General features: G+C 30.7%; 1 protein-coding gene across 1 annotated transcript in view; it reads right to left on the bottom strand.

The window, feature by feature from the left end:
- LOC107454045 (ecdysone receptor) overlaps window positions 1-21,706 on the bottom strand; it is a 320,420-nt gene that overhangs the window by 180,804 nt on the left and 117,910 nt on the right. Inside the window, exons 3-4 of the mRNA XM_071181001.1 lie at window positions 11,381-11,467; window positions 1,342-1,396 (exon numbers count right to left, since the gene is read on the bottom strand). The gene's annotated coding sequence lies outside the window, so the exon portion shown is untranslated. The remainder of the gene's footprint in view (window positions 1-1,341; window positions 1,397-11,380; window positions 11,468-21,706) is intronic.

Genomic DNA, 21,706 nt, shown 5'->3' with positions numbered 1-21,706 from the left:
TTAAGAATTAAGTTTTCTCATTTTCTCTAAAACTAAAAGTACAGAGCTAAAAAAATACAATTATTTCATTTATTTTGAATAGTTTTGACTACCTGCATAGATACAAAAATAGTATAGGAAGGGCAAATTTCTCCCTTCATTTGAATATTTCTAACCGAAATTACAGCGATCTTCATAATTTACGAACCTAAATTGTCAGCCGAGTCAAAATAAAAGCTCCTTTATTTTTTTAAAGGTTAAATATGCATGCTAAAAGTAGCAACACAGACTGGAAACATCTCAATAAATATAGGTGGTACAGGCACAAAGATAGGCCGGAGGTACCAGGAGGAGCTTCCCAGCTTTGTGACGAGTTCTAAAAGTAGGTCAAAGTTGCCCTCCCCATCTGCTTCCCCTAAGTGAAAGTTTTTTTTTTTTTAGAATACAACCCTGTGAAAGAAGGGAAACACCTTTCGTTCGAAATAATAACAATAAAAAAAAATTAAAATTTCAAAAAAATTTTTTTTAAGGGGTTGGCGGGGGAACCGTAACAACTGTTGTGTGCAACCAAAATAGAGGTACGCGTGAAGGTCAAAATGACACCAGCATCAGTACCCGGATATGATGATTGCTCCATTTTTTTTTCTTTCTTCTTCTATTAAGGTAAAGATGATTAAGAGATTTTAGAGATCAATAACAAAAAAAAAACAACTAAATTAACAATTGACTGTATTTTATTATTTTTTTTGTTATTTGTTATGAATGGAATATTATTATTTATCGTACTGAATTGCGGTGAGTTTATGGGGTTATTCCCCCCCCCCATTAAAAATGACTTATTTCAACTTTTACTACCTAATTAAGATCAAATTCTAACTAATCTAAATCAATTATAATGTTTATTAAAGTTGCATTGTAAGTATTTTAATGCTTTTCCAAAAACTCTTTGTTAACATTAGTATACCAGATTTTAGACGACTACTACTGTTCAACTCCGTAGCCTTGTAATTTTGAACCAAATCCAGAAGACAAAGGAACACTTGGATCCAGTATTGGAAACAATGTGAATTCGTGGAGGATTTCTTCATGGAACTAACCTTCATTTGCGTTACATGGAGAGGAAAACCTTCCACGGTTAGCTTTGCGGCAAGGGGACTCAAACCCATGATCCGTCTACCACTGAGAATATAGGCGGATCATGAGTTAGAGTCCCCTGGCCGTCAGGCTAACCGTGGTTGGTTTTCCTCTCCATGTAATGCAAATGAGGGTTAGAACCTTTAAAAAGTGTCTTTGAAAAAAATTATAAACACGTAAGTTGGTATTTATGTTATAAGAGTAATAATAAATGGAATATAAACATACCTATTATTTTTCCGCGAAGTTGCTGTATTCAAACATCTTTTCTAAGTTAAATAGTCTGCAGAAGAAAAAAAAATTTGAGAGAAGAGAAAAATTATTTCCAAAACATTTAAGAAAATACAATAATAAAATGAGCAAGTCGAAAGAAATAGAACGAGAAATTATCAGTCTACATAAATAATTAGGTAAAAACAATCAAAGAAAATGGTTGAATCCAGACAGACAGAAATAAGACAAATACACCAGACTAGAATGATAAACAATAAAACAGTCTGCAGTAAAGGAATTCTTATATTCTAACAAAACACATAATATAGATTTTAATTGAATAATATTTCGAATTATACACTTTCTATTTATGGAATCGCTAAAGAATAAACATTTCTTTCACAAAAGCCGAAAAAATGTTTATTGAATGAGTTAAATCACAATTTTGAATAGAGTTATTGTATGTTTTCATAAACAATTAGTTAGAGTTAATCTATAACTTATTAATATTTAAGAGTTAATATTAAATATTACAAAGTAGGAAATAGAAAAATAAAATTATATATAATTTTCGAAAACTAATGATAACAGAAAGAAATGCATATTCATTAAATGGTTATCCTTGTTATATAAATTCGTAATTTTTTCCGACATTCAAATATTCTTTTATGGATTTTAAAGAAAACGAGCATTACAAAAATACTGGACAACGTACTGAAAATTGATAACATAGTTTGTACAGTGATTCAGAAGGATAAAAGAAATCAACCTGAATAACCTTTAATCTAATGATCAAATTTTCGCTTACGAAAAGGTAATCTTGAAGGTTTGTACTCTTTAAAAATGATAATTAGTTAATATTACTTACAAATTGCTTCTTAAAGTGAAAATGCTTCTGTTTCCTGACGGATTCGGACATATGACCCTCTAATTTGAGTTGAGAAGGGGTCAGCAGCAGTTTGGGAAAATGTTTGCCAAAACTAATGCAGTGAGGAAAAAAGAAAAAGAAAAAAACATGTTGATGTGCCTTACACTTTAAACAAAAATTTTATTTTATATTTTTTATGCTATGTTACTATGAATCGTTTAAAATCGGAAAAGAGATCAATATTTTAAATATTGAAAAAGAAAAGTATATAACATTTTAAAAAATCGCCAATTTGGTGACAAATTTTGCTCCCAGATGAAAAATCGTTATAGCTGTTTTTCGAAACTCGGTCGCCAAAGAAACTAAATAAGCCGTAGTGTAAGTGCCTTACATTTGAAGCAATGCGATTAATTTAAACTATTTATATAAACTTGCCATGAAGAATTATCTGGGTTTTAGAGCAGACAAATAACTTAAACATTTTAAAAGTTATTTAACTTTTTTAAAAATCGCCAATTTGTTGACATTTTTTCACCTAGATGAAAATTATCAAAATCACTGCCTTATTTAACAGTTTTTGTAAATATTTATGAGCCCAGGTAATGCAGCACTGGAGCAAGTTTTTAAATATTGAAAAATTTCACCGCAAACGCTTTTCATTTTCACAAAACTGTGGCTTTTCTCCATATTAACGTATTGCGCCATTTTCAAAATAAGCGTAGACGGTGCTGGCTTTAGACAGGCTAATTTTGACCTAACAGTGATGAGTAACAGTTTCAAACTTACAGCAGTTATAAAAATAGCATATTATTCGCAAAAAGCATCATTTCATATAACGATTGAGCCTTCCAAAACCAGCCTTTGAGTATTTCTATGTGTCCAAACAATGCAGTGTGAGAGTGTTTATTCAAGTATAGGAAAAAGTAGATTACAAACGCTTTTCATAATTGGGTATACTATAGCCTATGTCACAGGTCGTATTATTCCTACTAAATTTAACTAGTAAATAGCATTTTCTGCNGTTTAAGTCTTAAAAAAAAAAAACACATTCCATTTAATATTCAAAACTATTAGAAAGAAACATGAAAATGATAATTTAAATTACGGATTCAAATTAAATATTAAAGTTTAAAAGAAAACTTTTCCATTTCATTATGAGGGGTAAATATAGGAAAACTTCAGAACATAGAAACAGTATTGTCGGTTTAGAACTATTTTCGAGTTAATAAATTTCGATCTATTATAATATTTTATGCCGTGCTAAGTTAATCAAACATATTTAAATTGATGAAAACAGTGAGTCAGTTTCCGGAGTTGGAATTTTTAGAGCTTGCTCCAAGATGATTTGACGATACCGTTAGAAAACAAACAAATAAGTTGAATTCGTTTTAATTTTAAGAGAAGTGTCCATCCATCTATCTAATTCCCAGCAATTCCATCCTTCTCTTTTTGCTAAAAATAAATTATTTTGCGTTGAATTTTTAATACAAAATATTTTTCAATGCCTCTCCGACAGTACTTTTTACTGTAACTTTTTCATAAAAGCAAAATTCATATGAAATATATATTTAGCAATTGAGAATTTGATTGCTGCATTTAAAGCAAAATGATCAAACCAGATATTAGTAAGAATGTTCCGCAAGTTTTTAAAAAACGAGAATTGGGTATACTATAGCCTACGTCACAGGTCGTGTTATTCCTACTAAATTTAACTAGTAAATAGCATTTTCTGCGAACCTTATTTCTAGCAAAAAGTAAACATGAAACAAAGTGTTTTGTTATAAGTCGCTACTCGCCAGGTTGGAATTGTATTAGTCTAAATTCCTTTAGAAATAATTTATTTTGTTGCTTTATCTAAGTTTATAAATTCAGTAAACATATTTAAAACTCAGTTTATTATTTAAACTAAAAGGTAAATGCTATTCCTAGTAAGTGGAAGTAGTTGTGTCTTTTTCATATTATACCCAATTGAGAAACTGTTGCTTTTCTGTAAATTGACATTTTAAAAAATTGGCATAGAGGGCGCTGGCTGAAGATTAACAAAACTTAACCAGACTGTTAAGTGAGAACTGTTAGAAGCTCATAAACTACCTTCATCCCAATGTAGGCAATTCTTCGATCCTCGCCGGCCGAAGACTCCCCGTGTAGTAAATGGTGACTGATGCACGTTAAATCTGTCGAGTCTCAAAGTCCTCCATGTTCCCACAACAAATCAATACCTCTGGGGATACCGATCCAGGAGTTTCCTTGTCTTCTGGATTGGTTCAAAATTACAAGGCTTCGGAGTTGAACATTAGTAGTCGTAAACCCATGAAATTGGGTCGGCTGTTCAACGACGGTTATAAAATAAAATAAAATGTAGGCAATTCGGGCTGATTTATGATCGTGCAACATAAAAAAAAATTAAATGTTTTTATGGTTTATTCCTGAGAACCAACAAGAATTCCCATCAAACCATCATGGAAATGTAAAGTTTGAACCATCGTGGACCATGACGGTTCATCATGGACAGTTGGTTCATGAGAATCAAACTTGTCTTGATGGTAAACCATCATAGTATTAAAGTAGCATTTTCTAACATGGAATGATGGCATTTTGTTGGCATATCAAACACCATGAACGCATGATGGAAAATATTGGATGATGGTGATCAACATATGATGATGGACCATCAAGAATCACACTAAAAACAACATAAACCATCAGATTTGATGGGACCAATCAAGAATTTTGAATCAGGTTGCTCTTGAAATATTTAAAAAAGTCAGTTTTTGTTTACTAGTTTTTAGTGTTTTTTACAATGCAAAATAATTGGGACCAGTATTACTTTTTCGATACTGGTAAATTCAAAATATGTGTAACTCAATGGTTTCATTCAGGCATTAGTGTAGATTATTATTATTCTTTTTTTTGAACTAGTAGAAACCAATGTAGTATAGAACGAACTGAAATAATAATAAAAGATCCCAGTACATCTGGAATCTTCGAAAAGGTTTCACTTTTTATATACCCCGTCCTTCGTTTTACTATTGTGGCAGGAAGAACACCGCCAAGGTTACAATTAAGGGAGAATTACACGCACAAAAAAAATATAGATTGAGCTCATCTATACCTCTTTAGCATCTGTTCCAGTACTTCCGGTTGATGCAAAAAAAAGGGGGAAGAAAGATGCGATGATTGACCTTGGAATCGAAGATTTAACCTCGAAAAACACCCGCTCACATAATAATTCGACGCAAAGGGGTTATTTCCGGAAAACACATTTTAGAAAAATAGCAATAAAAATTCGTATTGATGTTTTTATTGTTTGAGTTACAACTTAACAAACAAAATTTGCATTAAGTGCTAATTTTATCAATTAATACTACTTAAACAACATGGCACTTTCTGTTTCTACAATTTCAGGAAAATTTTGAAACATAATATAGGTACCTGGAACCACAATATGATGCAAATTTGTCAGAATCTTAATAAGGTGCAAATTGAACCATTTTTAAATTCAAGATGAACCATAGTATGTGTTCAAGAGCAAACAATGCGCATGCGTCATCATCGCATGCGTTGCATTGGCGACCGCTGCTGTTTAATAATCTTTAAAATTATTTTTTCATTTTAAATTTCATTATGCATTGATTTAATGAATAAATTTTTTTGAGAGATCCTATGAAATAATTCTCGGGTTGTGAATAAAGTAGAATTTCATTGTTTGAACGATGTTTTTTCTTCTTCTTGTTTTAATTAAGAATTAGAAATTCTAACCTACAGTTCTCTGAATTGTATTACACTACTTTTACAACTCACAACCCGACTCACCAAATCAATGCATAATAAAATTAAAAAAATAAAGAATGTTAAAATATTATTAAACAGCAGTGGTCGCCATAGCAGCGCATGTAATGACGACGCATGCGCACTGTTTACTCTTTAACATACAGTTTAAATAGAATACATAGATCAAATAGAAGATATAGATTAAATGAAAGACACAGATCAAATAAAAGAGACAGATCAAATAAGAATAGATTGAATAAGACATTCGATACGGTTTAAATTGGCATCATATTAAGGAGACTGCAAATTTAAATTTATTCTGGCTCATATTTTCTAACACTGTTTGATAAATCTGGAGATGATAAAACCATGAATATTAAATTAACTATATGCTTTTAGAACTCATGGATATTGTTAAAATTTAAATATTCACTATAACAGAAATGCTTTTTTTTTTTAAAGGAAGTTATAAATAACATTTTAAAATTCCAGTCGCTTACCTTCTCACTGAAGAATTTAGTCATTTTTTGTTCTTCTTGGCGAGCAGAGTAATAAATGAAACTTAAAAGATTTCCGAAAAAATTTATTCTTTTAACACAGATAGTCATTTTGATAAACTTAATGATATTGCTTCGTTATGATCAGAATTGCATCCACATTTTTTTAAAAATTATTATTCAGTTTTCTATTACAGAATTGAATCTCATTAAATCATAAATTTTCATTTATTTAGTCAGTGGTGCAAAGAATGTTAACTCCCTAGTATATTTTTACAATTTTATGTAATCATATTAATTGCATATATTCACTGTGTACAGTTTTCTATAAAATATAATATGAAACTAAAAAAAAAAAAAAATATTTAGTTTCCATTTAATGATTTTAAAACTGTAATTCCAATATGTATAGTATAAAATGTTGTATGTTTAAGTAAAATCATAGAATTATTTTATAATATAATAAAAGAACATCGTATTTAATTTTAAACATTTCAATTTGAATATTACTTTCCATTTTGATAGAAATAGCTTAAAAGACGAAATAAGTTCATTATAAATAGTATAACAGTTAAAAATAGTTTAAGATAACTGCAACAAATACACGTTAAATATTTATATAGTAAAAATAGCTAGGCTGCTAAATTAGAGGTAGATGAATAATTTAAAGTTTTTTGTTTTCGAATACCAGCCTGGGGAATGACCTTTCGTCATACAGGTATTTACAGGGCAGATTTGTTGGCCACTTTGTCAGGGGCACCATATTAGGTGGTTGCCAACGTTGCTCCCACAGTAAGGACAGATAGTACAGAGTATGAAAGAACATCCATGCCTTGCCCGGGATCCGAACCCAGAGCCTTTCTGACGTAAGGCCAGTTTCCTGACCCCTACAGTAATCATTTATAGTTAAATACCGTTATAATTTAAAACTACATGAGAACAATAAAATATTTTAAGATCATTTTTGTTAATTAAGGATTTTATCATTTAATGCTTGCAGGCAATAATAATTCAAAAATATTTAAGACCAATGTTATTTTATGTTTTAAAAAATGAAGCATATATACGTTTTGCAATCTTAAATAAGCCAATCGTTAAAGAAGAAATTGAGCTACACTCACAGCTTTACATTTCAAAAGCTCGATGTCTTTCTGATAATGGATATTTCAGGAAACATTAACCCAATGTATCGTGAAGAAGTTATTTTATCTGATGCAAGTTAATACAACGGAAAAAAAAAAGTAGTTTATAAATCATACCTACGGTTTCGCAGACACAGTTGGCCGGCAAATATTCTGTATAAAATGCATTTCTTCAAAGAAATTGTTGACATAGCAAATATCACAATATAAATTTGAAAGTAAGATTTGCGTCAAGGAAACATGCCCGAAAAAAAATAAAAAAATAAAATAGAAGCATTTCCGGACAATTTCCTGACCAGTTAGGAATACTGATAAGAAGAATAGGAACTCTAGAATAGAAGAATACATTTCTAGCATCCATTGATGGTCACAAGTAAATATATAAATAAAAATCTTTTTTTTTTGCAAACGGGTTTTTGCATTTTTTTTAAAGGTAAATCCTTAAATAAAAAGTACAAAAAAACACGTAAGAAAAATAATTTAAAAAACAATTATCTTAAAAAATTTCGATATCAGTACAGATGGTAGGTAGGTACTTAATTCACTTCGCCCTAGAGCTGCACAATGGGCTATTGGCGACGGCCAAGACATGCCATCGCAATTTTGATCCTCTGCAGAGGGGATGGATCCCCTGCTTTGATTGCCCGACGACCTGCGTGCAAAGTCGAGCACTTTACGATCGAACAGTTTAACTAGGACCTTTACCGCGCACCCTCGGTCCCTACTCAGGCTGATCAAAATTGTTACCCACACGCATACTGACCACAGCCAGTTATGTTTGACTTCGGTGTTCAACTGGGAACCGTGTTTATACGATCAGTCCACTGCGGGACCAGTACGGATAAAAAAACAAGAATTATTGTTAAATTACGCAAATTCTTGTTCAAAAGCATAACATTATTCGATAACAAAATTTCGAAAAAGCTGACCGGTCTGTGTAGTGGGCAGGGAACTGTCCTTGCATCAGAAAGGTTCTGTGTTCGAATCCCGGGTACGGCATGGATGTTCTTTACTTCTCTGTACTATCTGTCCTCACTGTGGGAGCGACGTTGGCCCACCTAATATGGTGCCCCTGAAAGAGAGGCCAACAAAATCGCCCTGTATATGCCTGAACTGACGAATGTCAACACAGGTGGGCATTAGAAAAGAAAGAAAAAAATTCGAAAAATACCGGTTTTTTCTCGTGCATTGCCCTAAAAGAAATTTCTTTCAATTAATTTGATTTATTTCAAGAAAAGCTAGATGCGCAGTCGTTGCTGTAGGTGGAGTCTTAACCTAGTACGACTTCGGCCGAGGTTCGATTCGCCGTTTAGTGCCTGATCGGATTTCACTTTCTTCGATCGTGTTTTTGCAGTTTGGTTTCCATTTTAACTTATGTTCCTGACTGGCTTAGGTTCCTGATTCCCCCCCCCCGCTTATTGATCGCAGCCAGAGATGCTTGACTTAGGAGTTCTACTGGGAACCGTGTCTTTACAATCAGTCTCCACTGCGGGACCAATATTGATTAAAATAATCATTTCAAAATGCCAAATTTGGAAGCAACTAAAAAAGTAGCAAATAAGTAGTGTTATTATAAAAACTGCTCACTCATATAATGATTTTTTTAAAAAGTGCATTAATAATCACTAGTAGAGCCTTAAGGTTAAAATTTATATTGATTGATGATATGCTGATATGATTGATGATGATATGATATGATATGATGATGAATGATATGATTGATGATGATATTGATTGATATGCTTATGTTACCATGAATGACCGAAAATCAAGAAAATGTCGACTTTCACCGGTGAATGTCATAATCGCTTTGGTGAATGTCCGAAATATTTGTTATATCCGATTTTATATTAATTTATTCGTTGATACTATTATATTTATTCGATATTTTAATATCTGTCGAGGATAGGTCAAGAGAAACAGGTTAGTCCGAGTACAGGTTAATTGCATACGGGGCAGTAGTATTTGACCTTACGAAAACATTGATGTAGGGCATACCGGGCAAATCTATACCGGACAGTTGCAGTGACCCTTAAAATAAATATTGATGTGGAGCATACCGGGTAGTGGCACTGACCTAGTATATGTTACGGACATTTACCAAAGCGACTATGTGATTGTTAACATTCACCGGTGGAAATCAACAACCAGCAATTTCGGTCATTCAACACTTACACTGTTTTGAAAAGTTTTTTCTCTTCCAATTATTCATGCTCGAATGTAAAATGATAATATCGCAAAACAAATTATTGAAATTTAGCATTTTTTTAGAGATTATTTGTGTAAATAAAAATTAAGATTAATATCTTGAAAGCTCATAGTTGTTTTTGTGTAGCACACATATTGTCATTCAACATACTAGCTCTAATGCAAAGCTATAACTTCCCTAACGTGATATACTCACATTATGGCTGTAAGATCTTCAGCTTTTTTTTTATTACCAAACCTACTTTGCTAAGAGCTACAGAGAAAAAAAAAATGATAAATACTGGGGCAAATTGCCTGCCATATTTATTACTTTCCTTAATAAGAAGGACTTCCGGGAAGAAGACACAGATATATATGTACGCCCCCACTTCATTTTTTTTTCTTAAAGGTGGCCAATACATAACTGTTTATGGGCACGATCATAAATATGTTTATTTCACTATACAGTTAAGGAGGAAAAAGCCCATACCATAAATAAGCATCAATGTGACCTGATAGTTTTTATCATAATATCAGTTTTCATAAATTGGAAAATGCATATTAATATTAATTTTAATCGGTGGTGTTTACTTGAAAGGCCTCTAACCTCGGCATCTTGGATTTTAGGTAAATTTTTGATTAACGCTGTTTTTCGGCGCTCTGTCGCCAAGGAAAATAAAAGAGCCATAATTTAAGTGCCTTACACTTGAAACAATGCGATGATTTCAAACTATATATATAATATTGACGTGAAGAATTAGCTGGGCTTTAAAACAGACAAATAACTTAAATATTTTAAAAGTTATTAAACTTTTTTTAAAAAAATCGCCAATTTGGCGACATTTTTTCACCTAAATAAAAATTATCAAAATCACTGCCGTATTCTCGTTTTTGTTAATTTTTATGAGCCCAGGTAATGCAGCATTGGAGTAAGTTTTTAAATATTGAAAAATTAGACCACAAACGCTTTTCATTTTCACAAAACTGTGGCTTTCCCCCATATTGACGTTTTGCGCCATTTTCAAAATAAGTGTTGACAGCGCTGGCTTTAGATCAGCTAAACTTGACCTTAACAGTCCAGAGTAACAGTTGTAAACTCTCAACAGTTAGTAAAATAGCATCATTTCATGTTACGACGGAGCATTCGAAAAAGCAGCCCTAACGTTTTCTTCTAATTTTTTTTTGTACTTCACAAACATTTGATGATATAGCATTATTCGACTGCTCATTTAAAAAGGTGAAAAATAAATTTTGCTTTATTATATTAAGAAACATAAGCGCATGATCATTGTTGGAACTTGAAAGGATCTTTCCTCAAATTGTTAAAGCAATAAAGTCACGCCATTTGTAGTTTTAGTCAGTAACGTATGTCAGTGTTCAGATTTTTAAAAAAATCTAATTTTTAATTCACTGTAAATCGTTAAAGCCCAATTTGGATGACGCTAAAAATTGCGTTAATGTTAATTGCACAAAAACAATAACATTTATCAAAAACCAGACAACTGTATATTATTTAACTATTTTTCAAAAACTGCTGATTGGAGAAATGATATTGGCATAATTTTGTTAGAAAAAATAAATATACTCACTTTATATCTCAAATTCTGATTTGGTGATGGCCTTATATTTCATTCGTATCTAACTGCCGAACTGAGTAAATATCCACCATCAGTGTGCTTGAAAAAATTTAAAAAAGAGGATTAAAAGCATATTTAGAATTTTCCTTCATTCCCCATAGCCTCATAAAATTTAGTTATTATTATATTTATTGGAAAAAAAATGTTTTTCACTTCAAATTATTACATTTCGATGCAGAATTATTCCATAAACATTTCCCTTCATATAATGTGATACTTTAAACTATAAAACGGATATTTTTTCACTGAACGATGCAATACTAAATTTTATAATATTTTTCATAAGAAAATGCAATACACACTTTCGACTATAAAGCTTTTCACTTCACAATGAAATACTTTCCCCTTTATAAAACGATATTCTTTTTTTTTACCATGCAATGTGATGTTTTCCACTAAAAAATAAATATTTTTCTTTCTAAAATATAAAACGGATAATTTTCTCAGTAAAATTTTATAGTTTTGCAGATAAAGATGGATACTTTTCACTGTACAATGCAAAACTTTCCCATTATAAAACGGATATTTTTCATAATAAAACGTGATATTTTCCAGTATAAAACAGATCACTAAAAAATGCGTTACTTTTCACTGTTAAAACGGATGTTTCACATTTTAAAATACCATACTTTCCACAATAAAACAGGTATTTTCCATTATAAAATAAGTATTTTTCTCTCTAAAATATAAAACGGATAATTTTCTCAGCAAAATTTGATACTTTTACGGATAAAGACTGATACTTTTTATTATACAATACAAAATTTTACCATTGTAAAACGGATATTTTTCAACATAAAATAGATCACTAGAAAATGTGTTACTTTTCACTGTCAAAACGGATATTTCACACTTTAAAATACGATTTTTTCCACTATAAAACGGGTATTTTACACTACAAAACATGATATTTTCCACTTTGACAATAAAAAACTATTGTCGAGTTGATTTCTTCACAGCTAAAACAATAACTGGGCAAGAGTAAGTTCGTTCATATTAAATTTAGGATAAAGAAAAATATTTAAGTTACAAGTTCTAACAGTAGAAATAAAATTTTAAGAGTAGAAAAAAAAAAGTTAAACTGTTTTATTTCAGGAAATTAAAATTTGTTATGACTAGTAGTAAAAAATGAAAGAATCAGAATAAAAGAAATTCAATTGTCTCATTTCAGAAAAGGAAAATCATTTCAGAAATCAAAGAAATCTAATATAAATTCTAGAAAGAAAAAAATAAGTAACGGGGCATTTCACTGAAGTGGCTTGCAGAGGTATATATAACTGCAGAGGGATTGGATTCTTGATTTAACTCGATTTCCCTGAAGAGAGTATAATAATTGGAGGAAGCGAAAAAATTTAAATTGAAAAAAAAAATCGACAAAATATATTATTTATAGAAATCTCTTTTTCACATTTAAAAGTAACGTTAATACTTTACTTTTTATAACGCAATAGCACGCTATGGGTTAGGGAGGCTATGGAGGTTAAAGCTCCCTAGTTTCATGACCAATGGCAAGATTGTGGCATTGGGCACAAGCCCTCTTTACTTTCCAAGTCTTCTGGACTTGATTTAGCAAAAAAATTGGAACAAGTTGAATAAGGAACAACAACTTTCCAGGCATTGATCTGATGATTAGTAGGCTTCCATAGGCACCATTAGGGCACCACTAGGGGGTCGAACCATAGCTCTTCACAGTGATAGTTCAGTGCCTTACTCACTAATCTATCGCGTTTACATGTAAATGAGAGCGAAAATTATTCTATGGTTAAAAATTAATTTCCAACAAAATATTCCAATTGTTTTCTATTAAGGCAGGGGTAGCCTGGTTGGTAGGGCACTGGGGTCGTAGGTTCGATAAACGCCGGCCGAAGACTCTCCGTGTAGTAAATGGTGACTGATGCGCGTTAAATCTGTCGAGTCGCAAAGTCCTCCATGTTCCCATAACAAATCATACCTCTGGGGGTACTGATCCAGGATTCTCCTTGTCTTCTGGATTGGCTCAAAATTACAAGGCTACGGAGTTGAACATAAGTAGTCGTAAACACAAAATTAGGTTGGCTGTTCAACAACTGTTACAAAATATAAAATTGTTTTCTATTGTAATGAATATTTTAATTTGTATGTGATCTCATTCTTTACATGTTTTTTTTTTATGTGTATTTCATATGTTTTGCTTATATGCATTTTATATGTGTTTCCATATGTATTGTTTTTATATGCATATGCGTGTAGTTAGTTATCTGTGAATTTGAATTATAATTGTAATTTTAAATTAATTATTTAGCCATGTTTAAATTTATTTGAAAATTAAAATAATTACATTTACATTCATCAGTTAAAAAAAATTTTTTTTAACGGTTTAAGTGATAAAATAACATTAATGTTGCTCCTTAGCCCCTTCTATTTTTCTTTGTTTCACTAAGTAGTATTTAGTATATAGTTATAGTAGTATCGAAAAAAATTTAATATCGAAAAACTTGTTTCCTGTTTCTTTATCTAATGGCGTGCAATAAAAATTAAGTAAACTTACAATACTATGTTCAATACTATGTTTCAAAAGGTATGGTAAGTGTCGAAGTGCATTTTAGGCACGTGCTGATGACAGAAAAAAAAAAGAAATGAAAAAAAGGGGACATTACAAGGTCGAACACAAAAATGCAATAAAGACATTCTTTGTATGAAAAAAAAGTGAAAGAAAAAAACACTATCTTGATGAAAAAGGTAAGTATCGCCTGATGAAAAGCCATCATAAACGTGATGGCAGACAAGTTGCTCCTCTATCATCATCTCTAGAGAAGCGGAGATTGATGCACGCAATCTAGGCCGAGTGCAAGTGCAATCATTTCTTAGCTTCAATGCAATCACTGATTTAACAACAATTTTTTTTTCTTAGCATACAAACAATATTAATAAGTTATATGATTATATTGTATATGCTAATGCGAAAGTCAGAGATTCGATAAAGTTCAGTTGACTAATTGAACAGTGACATTCATGTAGTCGCTTTGAACCTAGAAGAATGTCGAAATTCATCTATGAAATGTTCACAATGTTAACGTGAAAGTTCGAAATTCGATGCAGCGAAACTTTCCTCTACTATTTGAATATTGACATTCACGTAATTGCTACAACAAAGAAAAATTTCGATATTCGTCATGCTGAATAAAAAACAGTTCGTTCTTAAAGTTGGTGGGAAAATCAATCAGAAATTCAATAAAGTTCAACTTCCATCTACTATGTGAACATCTACATTCACGTAATCGCTTTGAACACAGAAAAATGTCGATATTCATCGGTGAATGGTAAAAAAACAAAAGCAACTCTTTTATAAAGTTAACGTAAAAGTCAGAAATTCAATAACTCAACTTTCCCCAACGTTGACATTCACGTAATCGCTACACCATAGAAAAATTTAGATATTCATCGAGCTAAATTCGAGTTCGAGTATAAAGTTAGTGTGAAAATCAACCAGAAATTCAATAAAGCTCAACTTGCATCGACTATGTGAACATCTACATTCAGGTAATCGCTTTGAACACAGAAAAATGTCGATATTCATCAGTGAATGCTAAATAAAAAACAATTCCTTCATAAAGCTAAAGTTAAAGTCCGAGATTCGATACAGCTCAACTTTCCCCGACTATTTGAATGTTGACATTCACGTAATCGCTAAAAGAAATAAAAATTTCTAATCATTGATTCATCGAGCTAAATAAAAAAACAGTTCGTTCCTAAAGTTAGATAGAAAATCAACGAGAAATTCAATAAAGCTCAACGTCCATCTACCTTGTGAACATCTAAATTCACGTAATCGCTTTGAACACAGAAAAATATCGATATTCATCAGTGAATGCTAAAAAAACAAAAACAACTCCTTCACAAAGTCAACATGAAAGTCAGAAATTCAATAACTGAACTTTCCCGGACTATTTGAACGTTGACATTCACGTAATCGCTACATCATAGAAACATTTCGATATTCATCGAGCTAAATTAGAGTTCGAGTATAAAGTTAGTGCGAAAATCAATCAGAAATTCAATAAAGCTCAACTTCCATCGACTATGTGAACATCTACAGAGCTAAACATTCGCCGAGCTAAATAAAAAACAGTTCGTTCCTAAAGTTAGATAGAAAATCAACCAGAAATTCAATAAAGCTCAACGTCCATCTACCTTGTGAACATCTAAATTCACGTAATCGCTTTGAACACAGAAAAATATCGATATTCATCAGTGAATGCTAAAAAAACAAAAACAACTCCTTTACAAAGTCAACATGAAAGTCAGAAATTCAATAACTGAACTTTCCCCGACTATTTGAACGTTGACATTCACGTAATCGCTACATCATAGAAACATTTCGATATTTATCGAGCTAAATTAGAGTTCGAGTATAAAGATAGTGCGAAAATCAATCAGAAATTCAATATTTTTGAATAATAGTAATTTAATCTTTTGCTAATGCAAGCAACATTTTTAACACCTACAAACCTGCAAACACTGAAATTGCAATTCAATCTTAGAAAAAACTTTTAGATTGATGGTCGAGTTTAATGATGTAAAAATCCCAATTGCAGATAACATTGAACACTAAATGCAGATTTCCTGCTCTCTTACAAAATTTTGCAGAATAAGGGAGAAAAATAACAGAAAGCATTTTTCTGCATATTAAAATGAAGAAAAAGGGTAGATATTTTGCTGCATTCAAAGAATCTGTTGAATATGTAGAGAAAAGTATTTAAAAAAAATAGTGATCACCAAAAGGCGATCACAGGTTAGCCTGTAGGGGATTTTAATTTTAGACTATGTTAACCTTCATCTATCAAAAGGTATCTCAAGATAGAATCAAGTTAACATGTCTTATATACTAGTGATTTGGTATTTAATATTTATAGTGGTAGTTAAATGCCACAAATAACAAAAATATCGTTCAAATGATGAAATTCTCTTTTTTTCAAAACTCAAGAAGTATTTGTGGGCTCTCTCTGGTCCCATATCTCAAAAATAAACTCACCCCATCTTAATGCATAACAAAATTACAAGTGAAAAAAAGAATTCTAAAAAAATTATCTAACGGCAGCTGTCGCCATAGCAACGCATGCAATGACCACGCATGCGCACTTTTTACTATGACTCTTGAACACAGATGAAAAGTGTGATAACGTCCAAATAAAGTGCGCACGCCATCAAGTCAAAACAAGACCCATTCAGCCAATGAGTAATATTTTTTATTTTCTGCAGATTAAATTGAAGAAACACTGTAGATTTTTTTTTTCANGAGCGAGCCGAGCGAGCCATGGTTCACGGCGTGAACCACATAGGATTGCGTAGCAATTCTCGGGGGTTGGCGAGCGTCAGCGAGCAGGGGGCGGAGCCTCCTAGTTCTATATAATAAAGTTTTTTATTTTTATTTTTTTTATTTTCTGCGCATTAATTTTAGCTGGGATTTCTCACATAATATTAGGAAAGATAAAAATAAATAAATAAAATAAAATAAATAAATAAATAAATCAACAATATGCGACAGTACATAAATTGTCCATTATTTGATATTCAATGCTTTAGGGCAGTTCAACGCTCTAAAGGTAAGAGTTTAATCGACGAAGACTGTTTGTATTGTTGATAGCCCTGTGTCTTTCAAACCTAAGCAACGGTCCTTTATGGCCACATAAGAAAATGCATTTTTATGACTGAGAACCTATCCCTGCCATGAAACTTTCCCCAAGTTTCACGAGAGACTCGTAAAATTGGCATTAAAACCAAAATAAAGGAGTCTTAAGTCGATATTGAATCTTACGTACTCAAATATCCGGGTAATTTATTCTTAAATATATTTTAGATATTTTGAATACTATCCCTCTTTCCTTTTGTGGTAGACTCAAAAAAGCAGAAAGACATCTCTGAAAATATTTTAATTTTTTTTCCTGCTGAGACCGTATTTTATTTTGTTGAACCAACAAATAAGAGAGTTGTTTCTTGAAAGGAAGCAATCCTTTTTCGTGATTTTACTGCAGGTTGAGTTGAGATGTTGAGATTCTTCTGCTTGAATAAAGATGAAAGGGAGAGGTAAAAATCGACTTGATTTCCATTTATTTTCGTTGGAAGTTATGTTTCATCTCAAAAGTTTCAAATTTTTTTTAATGTCTTATGAATAAAAAAAGAATTACAGTAACATTTAAAATGGTTGAAATAGCACAATGAACTAAATATAATTTTGTATAATGGATTTTATAATTAGTACATGAAAACGAAGAGATAAGGTATAGTTGCCAGTATTTACAGTTTTTGAAAAAGATTTCAAACAATGTGTAAATTTCAAATGCAGGCAGCATTAACAATAAACAAGAACGTTAGCGATAAACATCGTGAATTTGTGGATTATTTTCAAAATAAAGCTATTTAAATTTTTTAATTAGTTTCCTTTTGCCAGCTTTTAAAAATTTAATTGCAAAATCGAACGGTCTTTTATTAAAAAATTTCGAAGCAGTTATGAAATAGCATAAAAAGGGTTATTAGTTCTTCATATCATTAGCGTGTGCCCTAAGAAAAAGAAAAATGTCGATGGCAAAGCTGCAGTTTTGTGAATATAAAAAGTGTTTGAAAACTTCTCTTTTTAAAACATAATGTTTGGAATGTTAATCGAACACTGCCTTCTTTGGACTTATAAAAAACTTTCAAAAATTAAAAATTATTCATTGATTTTGCTGATTTTTATCTTGGAGAGAAAATCTCGACAATTTACCTTTTTTTCTTCTTCAAAAAGTTAAAGTTTTTCTTTAAACATTTTAGCTATTTGACCATTTTAAAATCTAATCAATTCTGATCCGTAATATAGTTAATATATATGGTATCAATACAGTATGTAAATGGTATCAATACAGTATGACAAATGGTATCAATACAGTATGACAAATGGTATCAATACAGATGTATATGGTATCAATACAGATGTATATGGTATCAATCAATGCAATATGTAAATGGTATCGATACAGTATGTGTATAGTATCAATACAGTATGTAAATGGTATCAATACAGTAAGTGTATGTTATCAATACAGTGTGTATATTATATCAATACAGTATGTCTATGGTATCAATACAGTATGTATATTATATCAATACAGTATGTCTATGGTATCAATACAGTATGTAAACGGTATCAATATAGAATGTATATGATATCAATACATTATGTAAATGATATTAATGTAGTATGTATGTGGTAGCAATACAGTATGTATATTGTATCAATATAGTATATATACATGGTACTCAAAACCTTACTTTTTGTTTAAGACACTCAAACTGTTGCTTTTTAATTTTCTTTAGAAAACTTGTCTTCCAAGGACAGAGATAAACAGATTAAATATTTAAGAAGGTTTTTATTATTTTCATTTTTATTTTTATTTTTTATAAATCCAAAATTTGGTAAGATTTTCCTACCTAGATAAAAATCAATAAATTGTCAAGAAAAACTGTATTCTTGATGCAATCTGTGCAAATTTTCTTATTAGCTTTGGCTTAGACTAGGCAATGTTGAGTTAACTTTATTAATAAACTAGAGCACAAACGCTTTTTATGATTACGAAACTGTATTCTTCAAATTGACATATGGCGCAATTTTCATAATCAGCATAGACAGCGCTGTGTCTAAAGGTAAACAAAACTTAATCAAACAGTCCTGAATAACTCTTATCAATTCACAACAGTTGAAGAATAGTTTATTATTCTGTAAAAATCTATTTTTAATCTGACGACAGTCTTCAAAAACAACTCTATGAAGAGAAAACGGTAAAAATTGGGTATAACAAAACTTAACCTAAGAGTCCTGAATAGTTGTTACCAACTCACAACAGTTGGAAAGTACTATATTATTCAGTAAAAATATATATTTAATCTGACGACAGTCTTGAAAAACAACTTCATGATGACAAAAAGGTAAAAATTGGGTAAAACAAAACTTAATCTAACAGTCCTGAATAACTCTTACCAACTCACAACAGTTGGAAAGTTCTATATTATTCTGTAAAAATCTATATTTAATCTGACAACAAAGTCTTCAAAAACAACTTTATGAAGACAAAACGGTAAAAATTGGGTAAAACAAAACTTAACCTAACAGTCCTGAATGACTGTTACCAACTCACAACAGTTGGAAAATAATATATTATTCCGTACAAATCTATATTTAATGTGACGACAGAGTCTTCCAGAAACAACTTCACGTAACGGTAAAAATTGGGATATTTATTAGCCAGAAAAAGTTTTTCATGCAACGAAAAGAATTGTTTAAATGTCTAGAAAGTATGAAAATTGTGCAAATGAGGAGTTAACTTTCTTTTCTGGAAAATGTTACTACAAGATCTGTCAATTAAATCATAAGATGACTTAACTATATAATGTTATGCAGCAGCATTCAAAACAAAATGTATCTTTATTCAGAGGAGGGAAACAATTGAGAGACAAGAGTCATTCATAACGTGACTTGACAAACGAAATGTTATTTGGAATAAAAGCATCCGCCGAAATGCATTTTGATGTCGTTTTATTCTAAAGAGCCGCATTCTTTTAGTTGGGCGAAATGGGCCATTGTGTCTTTGTGTATGTGTGAAGAACCGGTTTTTGATCCAAGAAAACCCTTTTCAAATCAATGGCATACTCTCAGTGTAGACGTACTACAAAACGTGAGGAAGAAAGTAGCTAATGGACTTGGTCATTATTTCTTTTCTTTTTTTAAAAAAAAAATAATTTCCATTGGTCAAGTCGGGAGAATGGATGTAATTTGAACACGGCACGGTGAATAGAAGGAAAAAAAAGGCTGTATATATATATATATTTTTTTTTTTTTCTATATAAAAATAACCAATACTTAAGATTATCTAATTTCTTTACCGATGGGTTTTTATTATCTTAATTTTTTGTTCCGTTTCCTTTTTGTACAGCTTAATTAAAAAATAGGCAAGAAAAAATAAATAAATAAAATAAAACTAATTTCAGATGTTGACCACATTAGATAAAATACTCTTCATTGCTTTGCGTTACAAAATGTGATGCCCCTCCTTTCAAAAGTTGTAACTTGCTTACAGCTCAAAACTGTAACTGACAGCTTTAAATTTATGTATTCAAATACAGAAAAAAAGTATTTAAATGTATTTATTTTATTTAATTTAAAATTTATATATCTTATTTACAAAAGAGTTTTATTTGGGGGATTTTACTTTTTTTTAAAAATTTTTTCTTTTTGGTGTACATTGCGCCAAAAAATAAATAAATAAAATAAACCGTTTTGAATGACTTTTGATTGGATCTTTACAGTCTGGGACTCATTTCTAATGGTTTGAGGGGTGACTTTAAGTATGCTAATTAATTAGTGCAGACGATATTTCAAATAACGAAATCAGACACAAAAACATATTTTCTGTGAATAAACATACCTCTTTTCGACGAATTCAGATGACTCCCATAATATAAAAGATAGCCGCAATCTGGGAAATATGGTCCCCATAACTTGGTCAGGTGTCGAGAACTTTTTTAGTGAATAAAAAAATTTTTGCACACAATTATAAAATTCGTTTGACCAAAGAATATTCCATGCAAAAAAAGTAGATTTCAGTAAACATTTATTATTTTATTTAATAATAATCGAAAAATTTTTTAATTGTGAAATATAAAACTTTTTGCATTATTTTAAAGTATGTAATTTTACATGATAAAATACTAAATTTGAGCAAATTCGGTAGAATAGTTTCTAAGAAATCGAATTTTAAGAAAGTTGTTAATATCAAATTTGATTTCTCGTTAATCGAGATTTGTCTTTGATGTTTAAACATTATTTCTAGAAAAAATACATTTTGAAATTAAAATATATTTTTTAAAAAAAATCTCTTTTATAAAAATAGTATTTTTTCCAACTCTTCGAATTTTTCCTCAAAGCAATCTCTTTTAAGAAAAGGAGTAATTTGTGTCGAATCAATATATTTCTTTGAAATATAAAATATTTATAAATAAAATCACCAACTTAAAAAAATAAAAAAAAATAACCGTATATGATTTTGAAAAAAGTTACAAAAAAGGTGTATTTCTTTTATTCGAATTTTTATTTCATTTTCCTTCCATTTAACATATTAATTCCTTTTTATGCACCAATAACAAATAATCAATTAATAATTCTCCCATTCCCTAATTCAATATCTAGAAGAAAATTATTATTTTTTTTAATGCCATCCAAAACTGGCAACATTTAACATATATGTGACATTAGGTCACAGCCTAATTTAT

Source organism: Parasteatoda tepidariorum, chromosome 5 (assembly GCF_043381705.1).
Source record: "Parasteatoda tepidariorum isolate YZ-2023 chromosome 5, CAS_Ptep_4.0, whole genome shotgun sequence".
NCBI lineage: Eukaryota > Metazoa > Arthropoda > Arachnida > Araneae > Theridiidae > Parasteatoda > Parasteatoda tepidariorum.
Note: the sequence above shows the minus strand (reverse complement) of the source record. Positions and strands in the feature narration are given on the sequence as shown.